This window comes from Rhineura floridana, chromosome 1 (genome assembly GCF_030035675.1).
Source record: "Rhineura floridana isolate rRhiFlo1 chromosome 1, rRhiFlo1.hap2, whole genome shotgun sequence".
In the NCBI taxonomy this organism is placed as follows: domain Eukaryota; kingdom Metazoa; phylum Chordata; class Lepidosauria; order Squamata; family Rhineuridae; genus Rhineura; species Rhineura floridana.
This window is the reverse complement of record NC_084480.1, coordinates 45662204-45680163: the sequence shown is the minus strand read 5'-3', so window position 1 is coordinate 45680163 and position 17960 is coordinate 45662204. Positions and strand designations below refer to the sequence as shown.

General features: G+C 42.0%; 1 protein-coding gene across 4 annotated transcripts in view; it reads right to left on the bottom strand.

Moving 5' to 3' along the window:
• Positions 1-17960, bottom strand: part of LHFPL2 (LHFPL tetraspan subfamily member 2) — a 145877-nt gene that overhangs the window by 113588 nt on the left and 14329 nt on the right. For 2 of the 4 annotated variants that reach the window (XM_061620040.1, XM_061620021.1), the window contains exon 2: positions 13811-14017. The exons of 1 other annotated variant lie outside the window; for it this stretch is intronic. The gene's annotated coding sequence lies outside the window, so the exon portion shown is untranslated. Of the gene's footprint in view, positions 1-13202; positions 13225-13810; positions 14018-17960 lie in introns of those variants that run through there. One more of the 4 variants, XM_061620079.1, reaches the window with a different exon arrangement.

The following is a 17960-nucleotide window of genomic DNA, read 5'->3' as shown; positions in this document are numbered from 1 at the left end:
TTTAATTGTGGCCCCCTTTTTAGTTTTACATTTTTAGTCCCCTTTTAATAGTATTCCTCTAGATTTCTTAACTGTATTTTATGTATTTTAATGTGTGTGTGTGTGTGTTTGTTTTTTGTTTTTTGTTTTTACTGTGTATGATTTCATTGTGAGCCACCCTGGCCCCTGTGCCCCCTACTGTAGGGTAGAACGGTGGAATGGAAACATTTTAGGTAAATAAATACTTAGAAGAAATCACTATGGATATTCTTACATTTCAGCTAACTCCAACAGATTTTGCATTGCCTTTTTAATTACTAGAGCTAGTTCTTTTATAATGAATTCTAAAGGCACAAGCCAGGCAAGTCGTGCATGTTTACTATTGCTCTTTCAGAAAGAAAGCATACATCTGTCATTTTCACAGCAGGAGAACAATACCAGCCACATCAGAGAAAAACAGTTCACACAAACCTCCTATAGCAGACCGTAATTTTGCCCTGCCTATTCTATGTTGCACAACACAGACAGATTTTTGCACTGAATGATTAGATCAGTTTTTGCTTTCTCTTTACAGAACTCTTTTGAGCGATTAACAAAATATAATTATTAGCATGAAATATGCAAACAGAACTATGTTCCATATCAAAAGCTACTAACAATAGCTTATTTAGATTGCTTTATAATCTTCATCATCAGGATTATCACTGCTGCTTACCCTTACACAGCAATGCATGCAAATGATATTTTGTTTGTATTTCACTATTGGGAATGAACAAATAGACTAAGAAAGTTACACAGAATAGATCAGAAAAATAAAATGAATGTTAATCACTTCTTTTGTACAGTTTGAAATGTATATCCAGGTCTTTTCTTAAGGAAACCCAAATCCAATATCCCCTGGAATGAGCAAGTAAGGATCTTGCGGGTGTCTGGCTCAGCTGATGACCTGGGGGCTACACCAACCCTGGCTCGGCTGGAAATATGCTGGCACGTATAATCCTGGCTCAGCCAAGGCCAGTGTAAGTTCAAAAAATGAGGGGATTAGTAAAAAGAAAGCTGAAAAACAAAGTCTAGAGGGTCACATCACTCAAAAATGCTTGGAAGTTGTTTAAAAACACTGTATTAGAAGCTCAACTGGAGTGCATACCGCAGATCAGAAAAGGTACCGCCAGGGCCAAGAAGATGCCAGCATGGTTAACGAGCAAAGTCAAGGAAGCTCTAAGAGGCAAAAAGTCTTCCTTCAGAAAATGGAAGTCTTGTCCGAAATTGCTGATCTGCTAACTAAAATATGTAACTTGTCCCTCAGGTCTCCAACCCATTGACGTAATAAACCTTAAACAAAACTATGCAGGTAAGAAGCCAGCAGGGGTGTGGGGGCTTTCCAGTGTTTTGCACCGCCTGCAGCATGTACGACTATCTGCCTGTTGGACAGAAGTCGTGGGTGTGCTCTCGGTGCAATGAGCTCCTGGCTCTCCGGGAACGACTTCATTTCCTTGAGGCCAAGGTGGCGGACCTGGAAAAGCGGAGAGAGGCAGAGAGGTGTGTGGAGGAGGCCTTCAGGGACGTTATAGCTGTGTCCCACTCCAACGATGATAGCTCTCCTGCTATCATGGACAACGATGGTCTCGGGGAAGGAGAGCATCCAGCTGAGGAAGAGGGAAACGATCCCTTAGAAGGGACCCATTCCTTGGGGGATGAGCAGCTATCCTCTCGTGCCGAGGATATATCTCCAGGGGGTGGAGGGATCCTTGTAGTGGGTGATTCGATCATTAGGAACATAGACAGTGGGGTGTGTGATGGGCGTGTAGACCGCAAGGTGTTTTGCCTGCCTGGTGCGAAGGTTGTGGATATCGCCCGTCGTTTAGATAGTTTGGTAGACAGTGCTGGGAAGGAGTCAGTGGTCGTGGTGCACGTTGGCACCAACGACATGGGGAAATGCAGCCGTGAGGTCCTGGAAGCAAAATTTAGGTTCCTAGGTAGGATGCTGAAAGCCAGGACCTCCAAGGTGGCTTTCTCTGAAATGCTACCGGTTCCACGCGCAGGACCAGCCAGACAGGCCCAGCTTCGCAGTCTCAATGCGTGGATGAGACGATGGTGTCGGGTGGAAGGGTTTGGATTTGTTAGGCACTAGGGAACATTTTGGGACAAGCCGGGCCTGTACAAAAGGGATGGGCTCCACTTGAACCAGAATGGAACCAGACTGCTGGCACTTAAAATTAAAAAGGTAGCAGAGCAGCTTTTAAACTGACTGAGGGGGGAAACCCGACAGGAGCTGAGAAAGGTCCGGTTCGGAATAAACCTCCCCCCTGGGATAAAAACCAAAGAAATGATGAAATTTTAAAAGGGGTAGGCCTAGAAGTAGGCATTGTGAGAGCAGGGGCACAGGATATAAATTCAGAAGAGCAAAATTACCACAGGCCTAACCACAAGTGCCAAAGACACTTGAAGAGAGACACTGCTTACAAGTGCCTGTACGCTAATGCTAGGAGCCTGCGAACCAAGATGGGAGAACTGGAGTGCTTGGTCTTAGAGGAGAGCATTGATATAGTGAGCATAACGGAGACCTGGTGGAATGGAGAAAACCAATGGGATACGGTTATCCCTGGATATAAACTATATCGGAAGGACAGGGAAGGACGTATTGGTGGCGGAGTCGCTCTATACGTGAAAGAAGGCATTGAATCCAGCAAGCTCGAAACCCCAAAAGAGGCAGACTCCTCCACAGAATCGTTGTGGGTGGTGATACCATGCCCCAGGAGGGACTTAATACTGGGAACGATCTATCGTCCCCCTGATCAAAATGCTCAGGGAGACCTTGAGATGAGATATGAAATTGAGGAAGCATCCAAACTAGGAAATGTGGTAGTAATGGGTGACTTCAACTACCCGGACATAGACTGGCTGCATATGTGTTCCAGTCATGACAAAGAAGCAAAGTTTCTAGATATTCTAAATGACTATTCCCTAGACCAGTTGGTCATGGAACCGACCAGAGGGACGGCAACCCTGGACTTAATCCTCAGTGGGGACCGGGACCTGGTGCGAGATGTAAGTGTTGTTGAACCGATTGGGAGCAGTGACCACAGTGCTATTAAATTAAACATACATGTAACTGGCCAATTGCCAAGAAAATCCAACACGGTCACATTTGACTTCAAAAGAGGAAACTTCACAAAAATGAGGGGATTGGTAAAAAGAAAGCTGAAAAACAAAGTCCAGAGGGTCACATCACTCGAAAATGCTTGGAAGTTGTTTAAAAACACTATATTAGAAGCTCAACTGGAGTGCATACCGCAGATCAGAAAAGGTACCGCCAGGGCCAAGAAGATGCCAGCATGGTTAACGAGCAAAGTCAAGGAAGCTCTTAGAGGCAAAAGGTCTTCCTTCAGAAAATGGAAGTCTTGTCCGAATGAAGAAAATAAAAAAGAACACAAACTCTGGCAAAAGAAATGCAAGAAGACAATAAGGGATGCTAAAAAAGAATTTGAGGACCACATTGCTAAGAACATAAAAACCAACAACAAAATATTCTATAAATACATTCAAAGCAGGAGACCATCTAGGGAGACGATTGGACCCTTGGATGATAAAGGAGTCAAAGGTGTACTAAAGAACGATAAGGAGATTGCAGAGAAGCTAAATGAATTATTTGCATCTGTCTTCACAGTGGAAAATATAGGGCAGATCCCTGAACCTGAACTAACATTTGCAGGAAGGGATTCTGAGGAACTGAGCCAAAAAGTGGTAATGAGAGAGGAAGTTCTAAGCTTAATGGACAATATAAAAACTGACAAATCACCGGGCCCGGATGGCATCCACCCGAGAGTTCTCAAAGAACTCAAAGGTGAAATTGCTGATCTGCTAACTAAAATATGTAACTTGTCCCTTGGGTCCTCCTCCGTGCCTGAGGACTGGAAAGTAGCAAATGTAACGCCAATCTTCAAAAAGGGATCCAGAGGGGATCCCGGAAATTACAGGCCAGTTAGCTTAACTTCTGTCCCCGGGAAACTGGTAGAAAGTATAATTAAAGCTAGATTAACTAAGCACATAGAAGAACAAGCCTTGCTGAAGCAGAGCCAGCATGGCTTCTGCAAGGGAAAGTCCTGTCTCAGTAACCTATTAGAATTCTTTGAGAGTGTCAACAAGCATATAGATAGAGGTGATCCAGTGGACATAGTGTACTTAGACTTTCAAAAAGCGTTTGACAAGGTACCTCACCAAAGGCTTCTGAGGAAGCTTAGCAGTCATGGAATAAGAGGAGAGGTCCTCTTGTGGATAAGGAATTGGTTAAGAAGCAGAAAGCAGAGAGTAGGAATAAACGGACAGTTCTCCCAATGGAGGGCTGTAGAAAGTGGAGTCCCTCAAGGATTGGTATTGGGACCTGTACTTTTCAACTTGTTCATTAATGACCTAGAATTAGGAGTGAGCAGTGAAGTGGCCAAGTTTGCTGACGACACTAAATTGTTCAGGGTTGTTAAACAAAAAGGGATTGCGAAGAGCTCCAAAAAGACCTCTCCAAACTGAGTGAATGGGCGGAAAAATGGCAAATGCAATTCAATATAAACAAGTGTAAAATTATGCATATTGGAGCAAAAAATCTGAATTTCACATATACGCTCATGGGGTCTGAACTGGCGGTGACCGACCAGGAGAGAGACCTCGGGGTTGTAGTGGACAGCACGATGAAAATGTCGACCCAGTGTGCGGCAGCTGTGAAAAAGGCAAATTCCATGCTAGCGATAATTAGGAAAGGTATTGAAAATAAAACAGCCGATATCATCATGCCGTTGTATAAATCTATGGTGCGGCCGCATTTGGAATACTGTGTACAGTTCTGGTCGCCTCATCTCAAAAAGGATATTATAGAGTTGGAAAAGGTTCAGAAGAGGGCAACCAGAATGATCAAGGGGATGGAGCGACTCCCTTACGAGGAAAGGTTGCAGCATTTGGGGCTTTTTAGTTTAGAGAAAAGGCGGATCAGAGGAGACATGATAGAAGTGTATAAAATTATGCATGGCATTGAGAAAGTGGATAGAGAAAAGTTCTTCTCCCTCTCTCATAATACTAGAACTCGTGGACATTCAAAGAAGCTGAATGTTGGAAGATTCAGGACAGACAAAAGGAAGTACTTCTTTACTCAGCGCATAGTTAAACTATGGAATTTGCTCCCACAAGATGCAGTAATGGCCACCAGCTTGAATGGCTTTAAAAGAAGATTAGACAAATTCATGGAGGACAGGGCTATCAATGGCTACTAGCCAGGATGGCTGTGCTGTGCCACCCTAGTCAGAGGCAGCATGCTTCTGAAAACCAGTTGTCGGAAGCCTCAGGAGGGAAGAGTGTTCTTGCACTCGGGTCCTGCTTGAGGGCTTCCCCAGGCACCTGGTTGGCCACTGTGAGTACAGGACTCGATGGGCCACTGGCCTGATCCAGCAGGCTCTTCTTATGTTCTTATGAACTTATGCTGGGGTACCCTAATTACATCCAGCCCAGTCATGTGTCCTGGCAAACTGGCAGAATTTACACCTGTAAAAAGGGTGGTCTAAGTAAATTCTATTTTAAAGACTTGTTTCCCCTCTGTCAGGCTTAGGCTGGCTCAGCCGGCAGTAGCCTAGCTCCTGAACAGGGTTTGGATCTGGCATACTTTACGCCGATTCTTCCACTGTTCCAAAGAGTGATCTAGGAGCATCTGATGTTGGACCTTTGCTGAAGCCAAGCAGGTGGTTTCATGGGAGACCACTAATAGACCTGTGTTACAGCAAGGTATTACAATAAATAATAGTTTATAAAAAGTAATTTAACTATTCAAAAAGTCATAATGGACTTTTACTGCCCTTGCACTCCAGTGTCTCTTATCAAAAATTCTATCATGTAGATTTCACCTATCCACTTGTTTCCCTACTTTAAACAGTTCAACAGAAATATGTTGAAAATGTGCTAACCTAAGCCTTGAGACAATGCAGAAGCATGCCAGACTTCAGACCCACTGGGCAGACTTTCCTATCTTATTTGACTAAACTTCTTCCATTCCAAACTCTGGACTTCCTGCCCCAGTTCAATTTTACAATAAGATTTCCAGTTATAGCCCAGCCAGGTGACCAGAAGGTCGGATACCTCTGCTCAGCAACACACAAATGCATAAGATTTCCTCTTGACCTCCACATACACTTCTCCAAGAATCCTGGAATTGAAAGTTAACAAATCCAGACTTGGTGGATCAAAGGAAAAGCACATTCCAGTACACAGACCTAGTCTCACAATCATCCTACATCTGACCTGTCTACTAGCTTTTTCTCTCTCCCAAAATGCAAACAAAAAGAACCCAGCCTCTAATAAGGTCAGTTGAAAGTATTTGCAGGGGAAAAGAGAGCATGGTATCTAAGGTAAAGATAAATGAAAAATGTCACAATATAAAGACATTTTTTGAAACTTGCAACTAATACATTGGTCAGGTAAAAAGTCATGATTGTAATGAAAGCCATAGCTATAACAAACTGTTTCATACTATGCAACAGCCTGAAACTTTTAGATATCCCAAGCAATCCATTGTCTAGGATTTTCAAAGCTTGAAGTAAAGATTCATAGAATAAGTAGTATGAAGCATGTTTTTCCCCACTGCCACTGTTTCCCCACTGCCACCCTAACCCCACTGTTGCAAACTCTTATTCAAACAATCATAGTCAATTATTAGAGAACTCTGCACTTAGAAATCAAATACTGAGTTAAACTCTGGTGGAATCAACTAAGGATACAGAAAGATACCAGAGAATGAATTCTGTGAAAGAAATAATGAATTCATAATGCATCCTCTTAAGTTGGCCGGAACACACCAATATATCAGAGCATCAGGAAAAATTAAAGGGATGTTGTACTCTCTGACATCAGCAGGCATGCACTATTCTAACATTAGATTAGAGAATAGCCACAGTGCATATTTATATTATATTTTTTGTGATACTTAAAAATATACACACAGAGGCTCTGAAGCTTACAGATTCTTTCAGGTGATATTTACTCAAAATATTTAAATGTACTCTTTACCAAATTTGGTTCCAAGGTGCTTTTAAAACTACATAATAATGTTAGCCTCCTGCCATCAGCATTAATCTAGATATTTCCCATGCAGCCCACAAAATCTGTACTTGACTTGACATTAAAATAGATACATGTTTTAACAAGATAACATTAGATAAACAGGGATTATAGACTGTTGCATAGAATGTCTGGACGCATTTAAAATCCAAACCTTATCTGTACTATAGGTGATGAATTTACATTGGTGTAAATTAGATCAAATTTTAACACAAATAAACATGGTTAAGACCAGGCTATGCATTTTAAAATACTCAATGATACTATGAAATACACAGGAAGCAAAGAGCAGAACTAAAATCAGATGTCTTTAAGTATACTAGAAATCAGAAAAGGTCCTGTTATAAAAGTAAAAAAATCAGGTCCTTTGCAGCAGATGTAGCCTACAAATGACCGCATTCGAATAGCTCCCTCTCTCAAGAGGACCAGATAAAATCTCTCCATAGCTTCTTAATTGGTAAAATATTTAAACAGCCTGGAAAAAAGTCACTGGAAACTCTCCAGCATGAAGTTTAATCATTAACATTTGCAGACTCCAGCACTTAAGTTTTAAATATTTTGAAATCAATTGTACTTCTTCCTATTCCCCATTTCTTTTTGAGAAAGAATCTACCAACTCCTCACAAAATGCAAAAACAACCCTCACACACACACAAAGCTGGACTTCATTCAGCTGGGAGGGAATTCAGAGGCAGTTTTATTTATGTATGTATTTTTAAAAGATGTTTAAGAGATCAAATGGTGATTTAAAATGTGTAATTGCCAACAGTGAGCCACATAGATTCAGCTGACAATAGTCAAGCAATTATCTTCAAAGGAAAGACTGCAAATAAGCTTACAACTAAACCACCATTACCAAAATATTCTTTAGATTTGTTTTAAGAGGTATTCCAGACCAAATGGTGAATCTGTGAAGTATTAAGTAAGCAGAAATAATGCAAATAGTGGGGGGGGGGAGGCATGGAATAGTAACACCAAACTCTCCATTTGGTCACCACGCTGCTTGCTCCATCTAGCTGCATCTAAGGAAAAACAGCCACACTGGGATGCCCACACTACCATCTCGGCTGAGATCAACTGCAATTTGGCTTTTCCTTTGTCAGAACAGTCTCCTACAGTGACCACACTTGGTCACGATAACGACTGATACCTGAATTTGCTTCCTTTCCTTTCCCCTCTCCTTTTACATCTATCAAGACTGTAAGTGGAGCAGGCCTAGGTGGTTTTTTACATATTGGTACACTGCTTAGAAATCTGGCATTTTATAAACAACAGCAATAGAAGACATGATCAAACGTCACCAGTGTTGAGGAAATAACACTAACAGGGTGGTTTTTTTCATTATGCCTTTTATGATTCGGGAAAAGCATATCATAAAGTTACCAGACTTCAACAAAAAGGGAGGCTACAGGAGTATGTAACTGTTGAACTAGAATTTATTAGTAATTTGAGTTCAGTTTAATTTAGACTTAACTAGAACTATATATTTTCTTTTCTGGTTGGGAGATCCTCTGGAGCAGTGTGAGAAGTGATGGGGGGCCTGCAGAGGGATGGATAACAAAAATCACTTCCTCCACCTTCTGCCTGTGGGAGTGTCCAGTGAGCAGAGTGGGAGCCTCTGCTGGATCAGAGTCCTGTCAACAAACAGGAGTCTTTCCAGTCAGGGAAAGAGATGTCTGAATCCATCCTTCTGTACGTATTTGGCTTATTCACACCATGTGGATGATTTTCTGCAAACCTTATAAACAATGGCCATGTTAACATAAAAACTAGCTTTCTCTAAATTTTGACACTTTCATTTAATGGGAGAGCTTCTCCACTGCCATGGTCCCATAATATTTCCACCCACAGATTATATGCTAGCACATTAGTAGTTAGGTTGGTGGGGACTAGAGAGAGGGCTTTTTCAGTGGCGGCCCCCACTCTCTGGAATTCCCTCCCGTTCGATCTTCGGCATGCCCCTTCCCTGGATACTTTCCGCCGAGCCTTAAAAACTTGGCTGTTTGGACAGGCCTTTGGGACCGCCAGGGTGGGCTAATTTACATACTGAATGCCTGTTGTTATCTACTGCATATGTTGTTATTTTGTTATTGCTGAATATATCATATTTTATTGTATTTACTGTATTTATTGTATTTTATTGGAATTTAATATGTACGTCGCCTAGAGTGGCTTCGGCCAGATAGGTGACCTAAAAATTAAATTTACATTTTACATTTACATTTACATTAGTACCTTCCAAAACCTGGTTATACCAAAGTTTGCTATTAAGGGCACAATCCAACTAGTATTTGTTTTGGGCTGGGGGGAGTTGGATGTGGCAGACCCCTGGCTGAGCCGGCAGGCTCCTGGTGCTGCCAGGTGCCACCAGCAGAAGCCCCTTGTCCCAGCTCAGCTGCAGCACCGCTAGGACCCTGCCGGCTCAGCCGAGGGTCCGTCGGGAATGGCCAACCCAGCAGACAGAGAGCCAGCACAAGCCAGCGGAAGGCTGAAAACAGGACGTTCCAGGGGTGTGACAGAGGAGGAGCTGAGTGGGGGACTTACGCATCCTCCTCACATTCAGAGCACTCCTGTGGGTCCCAATCCATGTAAAATTTCCACCGGCCAGTAGGCCTGCGGAGTAAAATGATTTCCATGTTGGTCAATGAGTAATGCTTACTTCTCAGTAGGGGTATTCATGGGAGCCTGCTTTTGCTTTTCCCGCCCCCACATGTAGATCCTGACTGACAGTGTTCAGCCAGCCTGGTGACTCCCGAACGGGTAGTGAATGCCATGGAGCTTTCCACTGGCTCCTCCTCCACCGGCACCCCCTCCTGCCGGCTTCTCATGATGTGGATTGCTCTGCTTGAGCAAAAAGTGATTTTCCAATGACTGGAGAAACACTGCAAGGATTATAAACACTACTCTTCAGAAAAGTCAAAATTATTTATTGCACTTTGGTCATGTACTGCATACACTATGTATGATAGAGCTGAACATCAAAGATAGCAGCTAAAGAATGATCACAGAGGAGAGCCCACATTTCTTAGGAAGCTATTTCTGAGGAAACCACAGCATAGCTGTAATGAAAATGAACAGCCACGGTTTGAGAATGTCATAGCAGAGACTTCTGGGTCAGGGAGCAGTACCAGGAGACATAGATTTCCAGGTCAAAGGATAAGTGAGGGAGCATAAATGTGACCGTTTTATTTTGAATTGAGGACAGGTATTCACAGGTGTCAGTAAATATCAGAAGAGCAAAGTTAAAACTTACTACCCTGGAGCAGTTTCTTATGAACATACTATTCAATTTTAGATTCATGCTTTCAAAAAGAAATTTTTACATTAAGATGTTTGAAGTTGAGAACTAACAAAAACAAATATTGGATATTTAATTAAATCCAAGGATGAATTCAGTTAAGGAAATTATTTGGGATAGCAATCACAAAGATGAGCCCTTTGTGGAGAAGGATTATGTTACAGGGTCTGATATGCTCAAAATTTGGTGAATGTCAACAATTAATGTGAATTTTTACAGTTATAGACCAATTTTCTGAATTTCTGAAAACTCAGATATTTTAGTGCACCAGTAAGTTCACCCCTTTGATATCATGAACATTAATCACATCCAAAGCTGGCTGAGAGTACAATCTACACATGTCTACCCAGAAATAAGTCCCATTGAGTTCAATGAGGCTTCCTTCTAAATAAGTGCAAATAGAATAGTAGCCTAAAGCAATGATACTACAGAAGCAGTTGTTCTAATTTTTGACAAAACAATGTTTCAGTAGAATGGTTGCATTCAAATTCATCAACAGTCATCAACATTAGTCTCTAAATACCTTTCCATATCGATTATCTCCAGTGAACACCCACTCCTCATTGATTAATGATGCTTTATTCCCAATTTAACAGGATGGCAGGAAGCTAAAGAGCTGGTGTTACAAGTCAAAATCCAAATTCACTAGGCATATCACAGCAAGAATTCACTCTAGACCCAGAACATAACAACTGGTGTATAGGAAATGCATGTCGACAGGGAAATATGATATTTTTGTAAGAGGTGAAAGAGAAATAGAGGTGGCAGTGACAGGAAAAATCATAATGTTCATTAAATCCCTATAGAAGAGTATCCATATATTGCCTCCTATTGCAAAATCCTAAATTTTCAGGAGTTTTACTTTGTTTATTAATTATGTAGGAGCATAAAATGGTAGTGCTGAATAGGAGCTGGCACCTGCATTTTCTCATTGATCTCTTCACTGCTTTTCCCAGCAACTTTTTTTTTTTATTTACCAAAAAAGCATTGGATAGGAGCAATGACTCTCCTGTTCTAGCCCTGATAAGGTCCATGAAAATGTGTGCCAGTACACCATTTTTAAATGGTTTACAGAAAATAAGTTTTTGATGAATAAATATATTGCTGTAGTTTGGGTGATTATATATTAATAAATCTGCTGTTACATGTTCTTTTGTACTGATGTAAAGTTTTGACTATTTTAATTGTTATTTTTACAATTTATACTCTAGCTTTGATCACTGAGGAGGCAAAGTGAACATCTATAAACAGAATTGTTGCTTATCCTTCACTTGTTTGTTAAATACTGTTACAGGAGCTGCAGTGTTTTGATGGACTCTCTTATCCTGGAAACAGTATCCTTATGCACAAATTAACCAAAAAACAGCATAGGCATGTGAAGGATGATGTAGCAGAAGTTATCTAATATAATCATAAACTCGGCCACCTGAAATTATAGTACGTATGTTTAATGGTAGAGAATGAAAAAACCTGAGGGGAGGATCAGATTTATTATATTTCCAGTGCCAAATTATGCATCCAACAGAAATTCCAAGAACTTATTAGTTTAAGGGAGCTACTGCCATCTTCAGGAAATTCTATATGAAATTGATGCCAAATTATTAACTATTTAAAATTTTGAATATGTAACAAGCATATGCTATTATTGGAAAGTGCAAAATGTTTAAATGTTCCATTCATTGGTTTTGCAGATATCTCAGAATGCTGGTTATGAATCATTCTTAACTAGAATTAAGTGGTTGTCTCATCTGAGTATCTTTCTTGTCATCCACTTTTCATTATCTAGCACCAGGGCAGATGGCAGCATTCACACTTAACCGTAAGACATGGTTTGTTTAGCCCTACTGTGGCTTGTTTGAATATCTGTACCTGCCCCAGGCAACTTATCATGGTTTATCTTTGGGTAACCAATCACAACTTGAAACAATTGTTTGTTATTGGCTTACAAACCTTGCTTTAATTGTGCTTTGTCACAGGGCTGTGGAGTTGGAGTCGGGGAGTCGGAGTCGGGAGCAATTTTGGGTGGAGTCGGAATCAGAAGAAATGTACCGACTCCGACTCCTTCATAAATGGCAAATGTATATTAACTAGTAATAACAAATTTACTGTAGTAAAATGGTAGCACAAGGCATTTCATCACTACCATGTGAATCCAGAGCTTGGAAAAGTTACTTTTTTGAACTACAACTCCCATGAGCCCAATCCCTGGGGCTGATGGGAGTGGTAGTTTAAAAAAGTAACTTTTCCAAGCTCTGGATTCACATGGTAGCGATGAAATGCCTTGTGGTACCATTTTACTATAGTAAATTTGTTATTACTAGTTAATATACATTTGCCATTTATGAAGAAGTCGGACAGTAGAAAAATAGAGGAGTCGGAGTCGAAGGTTTGGCGTACCGACTCCACAGCCCTGCTTTGTCATTATATCAAAACCCAGGATTCTTCCTTAACCTTGGTTTGTTTCAGCACCCCATCCCAGCTACTCACCAGCTACAGAGGTGTAAGGCAAGAACAGCTGGTACATGAAACCTCTCCCCAGGCTAAGAGATTCTTGCTGATGTTTTTCCACAGATGGAGCCTTCATTTTGACTCACAACAGACTATTTTCCCAACCCAGCTGCTCCATGGCAAGACCTTCTGCTCAGGCAAGCTCACCTAGCTTAGCAGCTGCTTCATTGGGAGAAAACATTCAGAGAGACCTTTCTGGTGCTTTACTAAAATACCTGCAGGACAGCAAGTTGAAATTACAACTTACCTTTTAGCCAGCTACTCTGATTGTTGAACTTGCTTGAGTAAAATAAGTAACTTTTAAAAGGATCAAAACAATACCTACCCTTTCTATTTCATGTTTTAGCTTTTTTTCCCCTGGTTTGTTGCTGGGAAATTACAGTTTGTGACTGCAAGGTTTGTTGTTATGTGCCTTCTGTTGGAATAGGCAAATGTTGCACGTTCCCTTTAAGGGATATTTGGGGAATATTCCATGTACCTGTTTTACCATGATGTAACTTCCTAATGGGTGGGGGTTACTTACCTGACTTCCTCCTCCTTTGTCCTGGGGGATTTTTGAATATTCTCCATTGCTGATCTATCCACCATTGAGAGAGGCTGCATGGCACAGATGCTCTCTCTGAGAGCATCAATACTAAACCACTAAAATGAACTGAGACTCCTATTTTCTTTCTTCTAAGCTAGACCCTATGTTCCTAACATATGATGTCGTAAGTAAACATTCTTTTATTGTGTCTGTTGTTGTTTACATAGAGAAAGGTGGGGCTGGTTTATTCTCATTCTGCTGCTTGTATTTTTATATCTCTGCTAAGAAATAGGACCAACCAAATTAGTTCCTATTTCTCTCTGGTATTTTTATAATACTGAACACCTTCAAGACTTATGGCGACCCTATGAATCAGTGACCTCCAATAGCATCTGTCATGAACCAACCTGTTCAGATCTCGTAAGTTCAGGTCTGTGGCTTCCTTTATGGAATCAATCCATCTCTTGTTTAGTCTTCCTCTTTTTCTACTCCCTTCTGTTTTTCCCAGCAGTGTTGTTTTTTCTAGTGAATTGTGTCTTCTCATTATGTGTCCAAAGAGAGCTATCCCTTTGGCTCCACAAATTCAGAATTTTTGGTAAACAAGTAACTTTCTCCTGCAGAGAGAAAAACAAAATTTATGCCACTGCAGTGGTGGTGAAATGTAAATAATTTCTGATCTCAAAACAATGTTGGGTGTGTCTATGCTGGGGGAACAGAGGGAAGCTGAATGTCTCTTGAGGGCATTTCCTCACCCTATTTGTACAGTCTGCCAATAGTAAGGGAGGTGGTGATGCAGTGTGTCAAAGGAATGCCGAGAAGAGCCTTCAGGAAACCACGAGTGGACAAAACAAGCCAATTTCTTTACTTAACTGCAAGACTGTTCATGCAACCTGTTCATGAAGGTTTGTTCAACAAATCATGGGCAAAGCATTATGTGTGAACATGGTAAATCTATGCTCTTATGCCATGCCCACCCCAGCCCACTCTTGTTATTCAGAGAAAAGTCTACCTCTGTCCTTTTTCAAGTGCAAAAGGAGATTGTTCCTTCACAGTTCCTCAGCACTCAGAGCTGTTTAAATTCAGAGTCAAATGCAAGCCCTGCTCTTTCCAGCAGGCTCAGATCTACCTGGCATCATATGACACTGAGTGATTTGAGAGGTAAAAGTCACTGTCAAAAGTGGCCTGTGGAGGGGTGGTTAATTTTTTATCCAGCTCACTCTGACAGAAGTGGTTTTCCACCCCTGCTCTAGTAAGAAAGATGTGCATTCAAGTAATCTTTAACAGCATTTTAGACTGTCTCTCCTTTTCATTCCTGATCACCCAAAAGTGAAGTCTGGAAGAATTGGTGGGGGCAAGCAAACCAATATTGGGTGAAAAGAGCTGTGATTTTTTTTGCTAATCTGTAAGAATGTCCATGGCTTGTTCAACATACCATGGTTAAAAGAAGCTTTGCCACCTTATTTACTTCCCCATTCAAACTCAGCTGTACTCTTCATGAAGGAGGGAACAAATAATGAGAGGGAAATATATTTAGGAAATTAGTAATCCATAAGGATGAGAGAAAAAAGAAGATACAATCAGATCAGGATGACAATAGTCACGGCTCAAAACAACGCAACTTGTATGATCTAATCTGGCTGTTTTGGGATGACTAAAAAGAAAATGTAATTTACAGCAGACATCAACTTAAAGGAGCTTAAAATTATAAAGAAAACAAATTGAAGGCTTTTGGCTCAGTAAATTACAAAATTTGTGTGTATCTTGGATCAAATCACTAGTTATTGAGAGACGCCCTTACAATCTCTACAATTTAGATACACAAAAATAACACACACATTTATTCAGTGCAATTTACATGTTATCAACTTGCATGGATCAACTGGGAATTAGTACATGTTGTTCTAAATATGGAACTAACAAAAACTCTCAGCATTATCTTGTGAAAAAAGAAATTCTACCAGAATTCGCTCTCTCAGTAAGATAAGGTCTCTATATCATTCCACCCAGTGAATCTGTATTATGAAAAGAAAATTCAACCTGTAACACAGCACACCTGTAAAAGTATTGTGTGTTACTTTCTGATCACTTCACAATTACTTAAATAAAATAATCTCAAATAAGGAGGTCAGCATTCTGCAAATTCACATGTAATATGTCATGTATTCAGGAGATATTTCACAGAAGAAAAAGCACCTCCTATTTGCTAGCATTCTTTACAAGTGCAATCCTAGGCATGCTTATTCACAAATCTCATTGTGTTCAATTAGGCTTTCTCCCCAGGTAAGTGTGGATAGGACCGCAGCTCTGTTGTTCTCCAAATCAGCAGACAATATTATTTCAACAGCAACACAATTCTGTGCATGTTTACTCAGAAGTAAGTTCCATTTGTGTTCAATGTGGTTTACGCATGGGAAAGCACATATAGGATTTTACAGTTATCTGGGAGTCAGTACCACTGAATTCAGCAGGATTACTTCAGAGTAGATATGGAAAGGATTTCACAGTTAGGCCTGGAAAACTAACAATTTGATTTATTTATTATTTGATTTATATCCCGCCCTTCCTCCTGGCAGGAGCCCAGGGTGGCTCCTGATTATTTGTGGTTCTTACAGACCCAGAATACACATAACATTCTCTACAAGGAAAAGGGACAGAACCCAGCAGAAACTACACCTTGTTGCTGTGGCCTCCTGTAAAACCCCACCTGTGGGCTTCCTTGGGTGTCAGCTATTACGTCCTGCACCAACCTTTCCTGCAGACTGCCTTGGGTGCCAGCTGAAGCCAGTTGGGGCTGACGAGGGAGAGAACTACTGCCAGAGGAAGGTGAACAAAGCTGCCCTTCATAAGAGCCGCCTCCAGCCAAGGCAAGTGCCTTGGTGTGCACAAAGTGTGTTGCTAAGTGCGCACTTAGTGTTGCACTTGGAGTCGCCGAGGAATCACCCAACGCAAATCAGACAGTTGTGGAATCATCTCCCAATAAAAAGAACTGATGCTGTAGCGCTGCTGAGAAGACTACCAGCAAGTGGGGCTGTATAAATTGCTGGGAGAGAGCAGAGGTAGGAATAGAACTGTTATAAATGACTATACGAGGGGGCCTTTCTTCTCTTATTTTATCTTTTTAAAATTAATTTTAATCTTTCAGTTATCAGGCTCCCTTTAACATATGTTGGAGTGGGACTAGTTGGGGGCTTGTCACTGAAGTAATATTGGGCAGGGGACACAAGAGTGGTGGGAGGCGGACTGGCCATTACAGGGGAAGGGATGAAAGACATCTTTGTGCTTGCATCCCTTCTGGTTCCCCTTCCAACCCTTGGGACACTGGTAGCCATGCTGGAAGTCTTGCTGATGAACGCAAGGTCAGTGACTAACAGAACTACTATCATTCAGGATCTAATCCTGGATGAATGCACTGACCTTGACTGTATCACCGAAACCTGGGTAAATTACCAAAGCGGCCTTGCCCAGCTCTGTCCACCAGGCTGTGTGCACTACAGCAGCCTAAATCCAGGGGATGGGGAGGTAGGGTCACAACTGTGACTCCATCTCCCCTGTCAGGCATCCTGTCCCTAACACCTCCAGCTTTGAGTATGTGTGCCTGGTATTAGGTCAAAGAGCCAGAGTGGGGATTCTGCTGGTGTACTGTCCACCCCGCTGCCCAACTATTATGATCCAGGACCGGGAGGAGGCTTCGAGGAGGGGGACTCTGACTTTGAGGACTGGGGAGATGACTTGAGGGAGGAGGGCTCATAGCACACCCCGTCAGCTCCCCCCCCCTCACGGAAATGCAGCCTGGACTATCAGAGGCTGCTCCTTTGGACACTCCCCCCTCGCCTGCACCTGAAGTGCTGCCTTGCCAACTTGCTGATCCCCAGCCGGCCGCCCAGCCGCTTCCCACGCCTGAACAGACTATTAGCCCACGTCATTTGGAAGAGGAAGCTGAGGTCCAGCCCCCTTCGCCCTGTTCCCAGCAGCTTCAGATGCGTGAAGAGCAATGGTCAGGGTTAAGGCGGAGCCATCATCTTCACGAGAAAGAGAAACCTATTTAAGTGGGTGCTGAAGGGGGGGAAGTTGCTGCATCAATGTCTGTGGCTGCAAAGACATGCTTAGCCAGTGACAGAGGGGGAATTAGTTCCTAGAAAACATAATTAGGTGAACAAGTCAGAAGCTTTTGACATAACTATAACCTTAATAAAAAGAGAAAACCTCACAGAACCATGTGCGTCTGCATCTCTCAGCTTCTGGCAGGACACCAACTGTCTCCCCCCAAGCTGGTGGAGCTGGCCTTGGCATTGGTGTTCCCCAGGCTGGTTGTATTGGGTGACTTCAACATACACGCTGACACTGGGCTCACAGGTCTGGCTCAGTACTTCATGGCTGCCATGACAACCATAGGGCTGTCTCTAATATCATCTGGATCAACACACATGGCAGGACTCACACTTGATCTAGTGTTTTGTTCGAGACAGGAACAGGGTGATCTGAGGGTGGAGGGGTTCTCAGTGACTCCATTGTAATGGACAGATCACCACCTGACAAGGTTTAGGCTTTGTGTCCCGG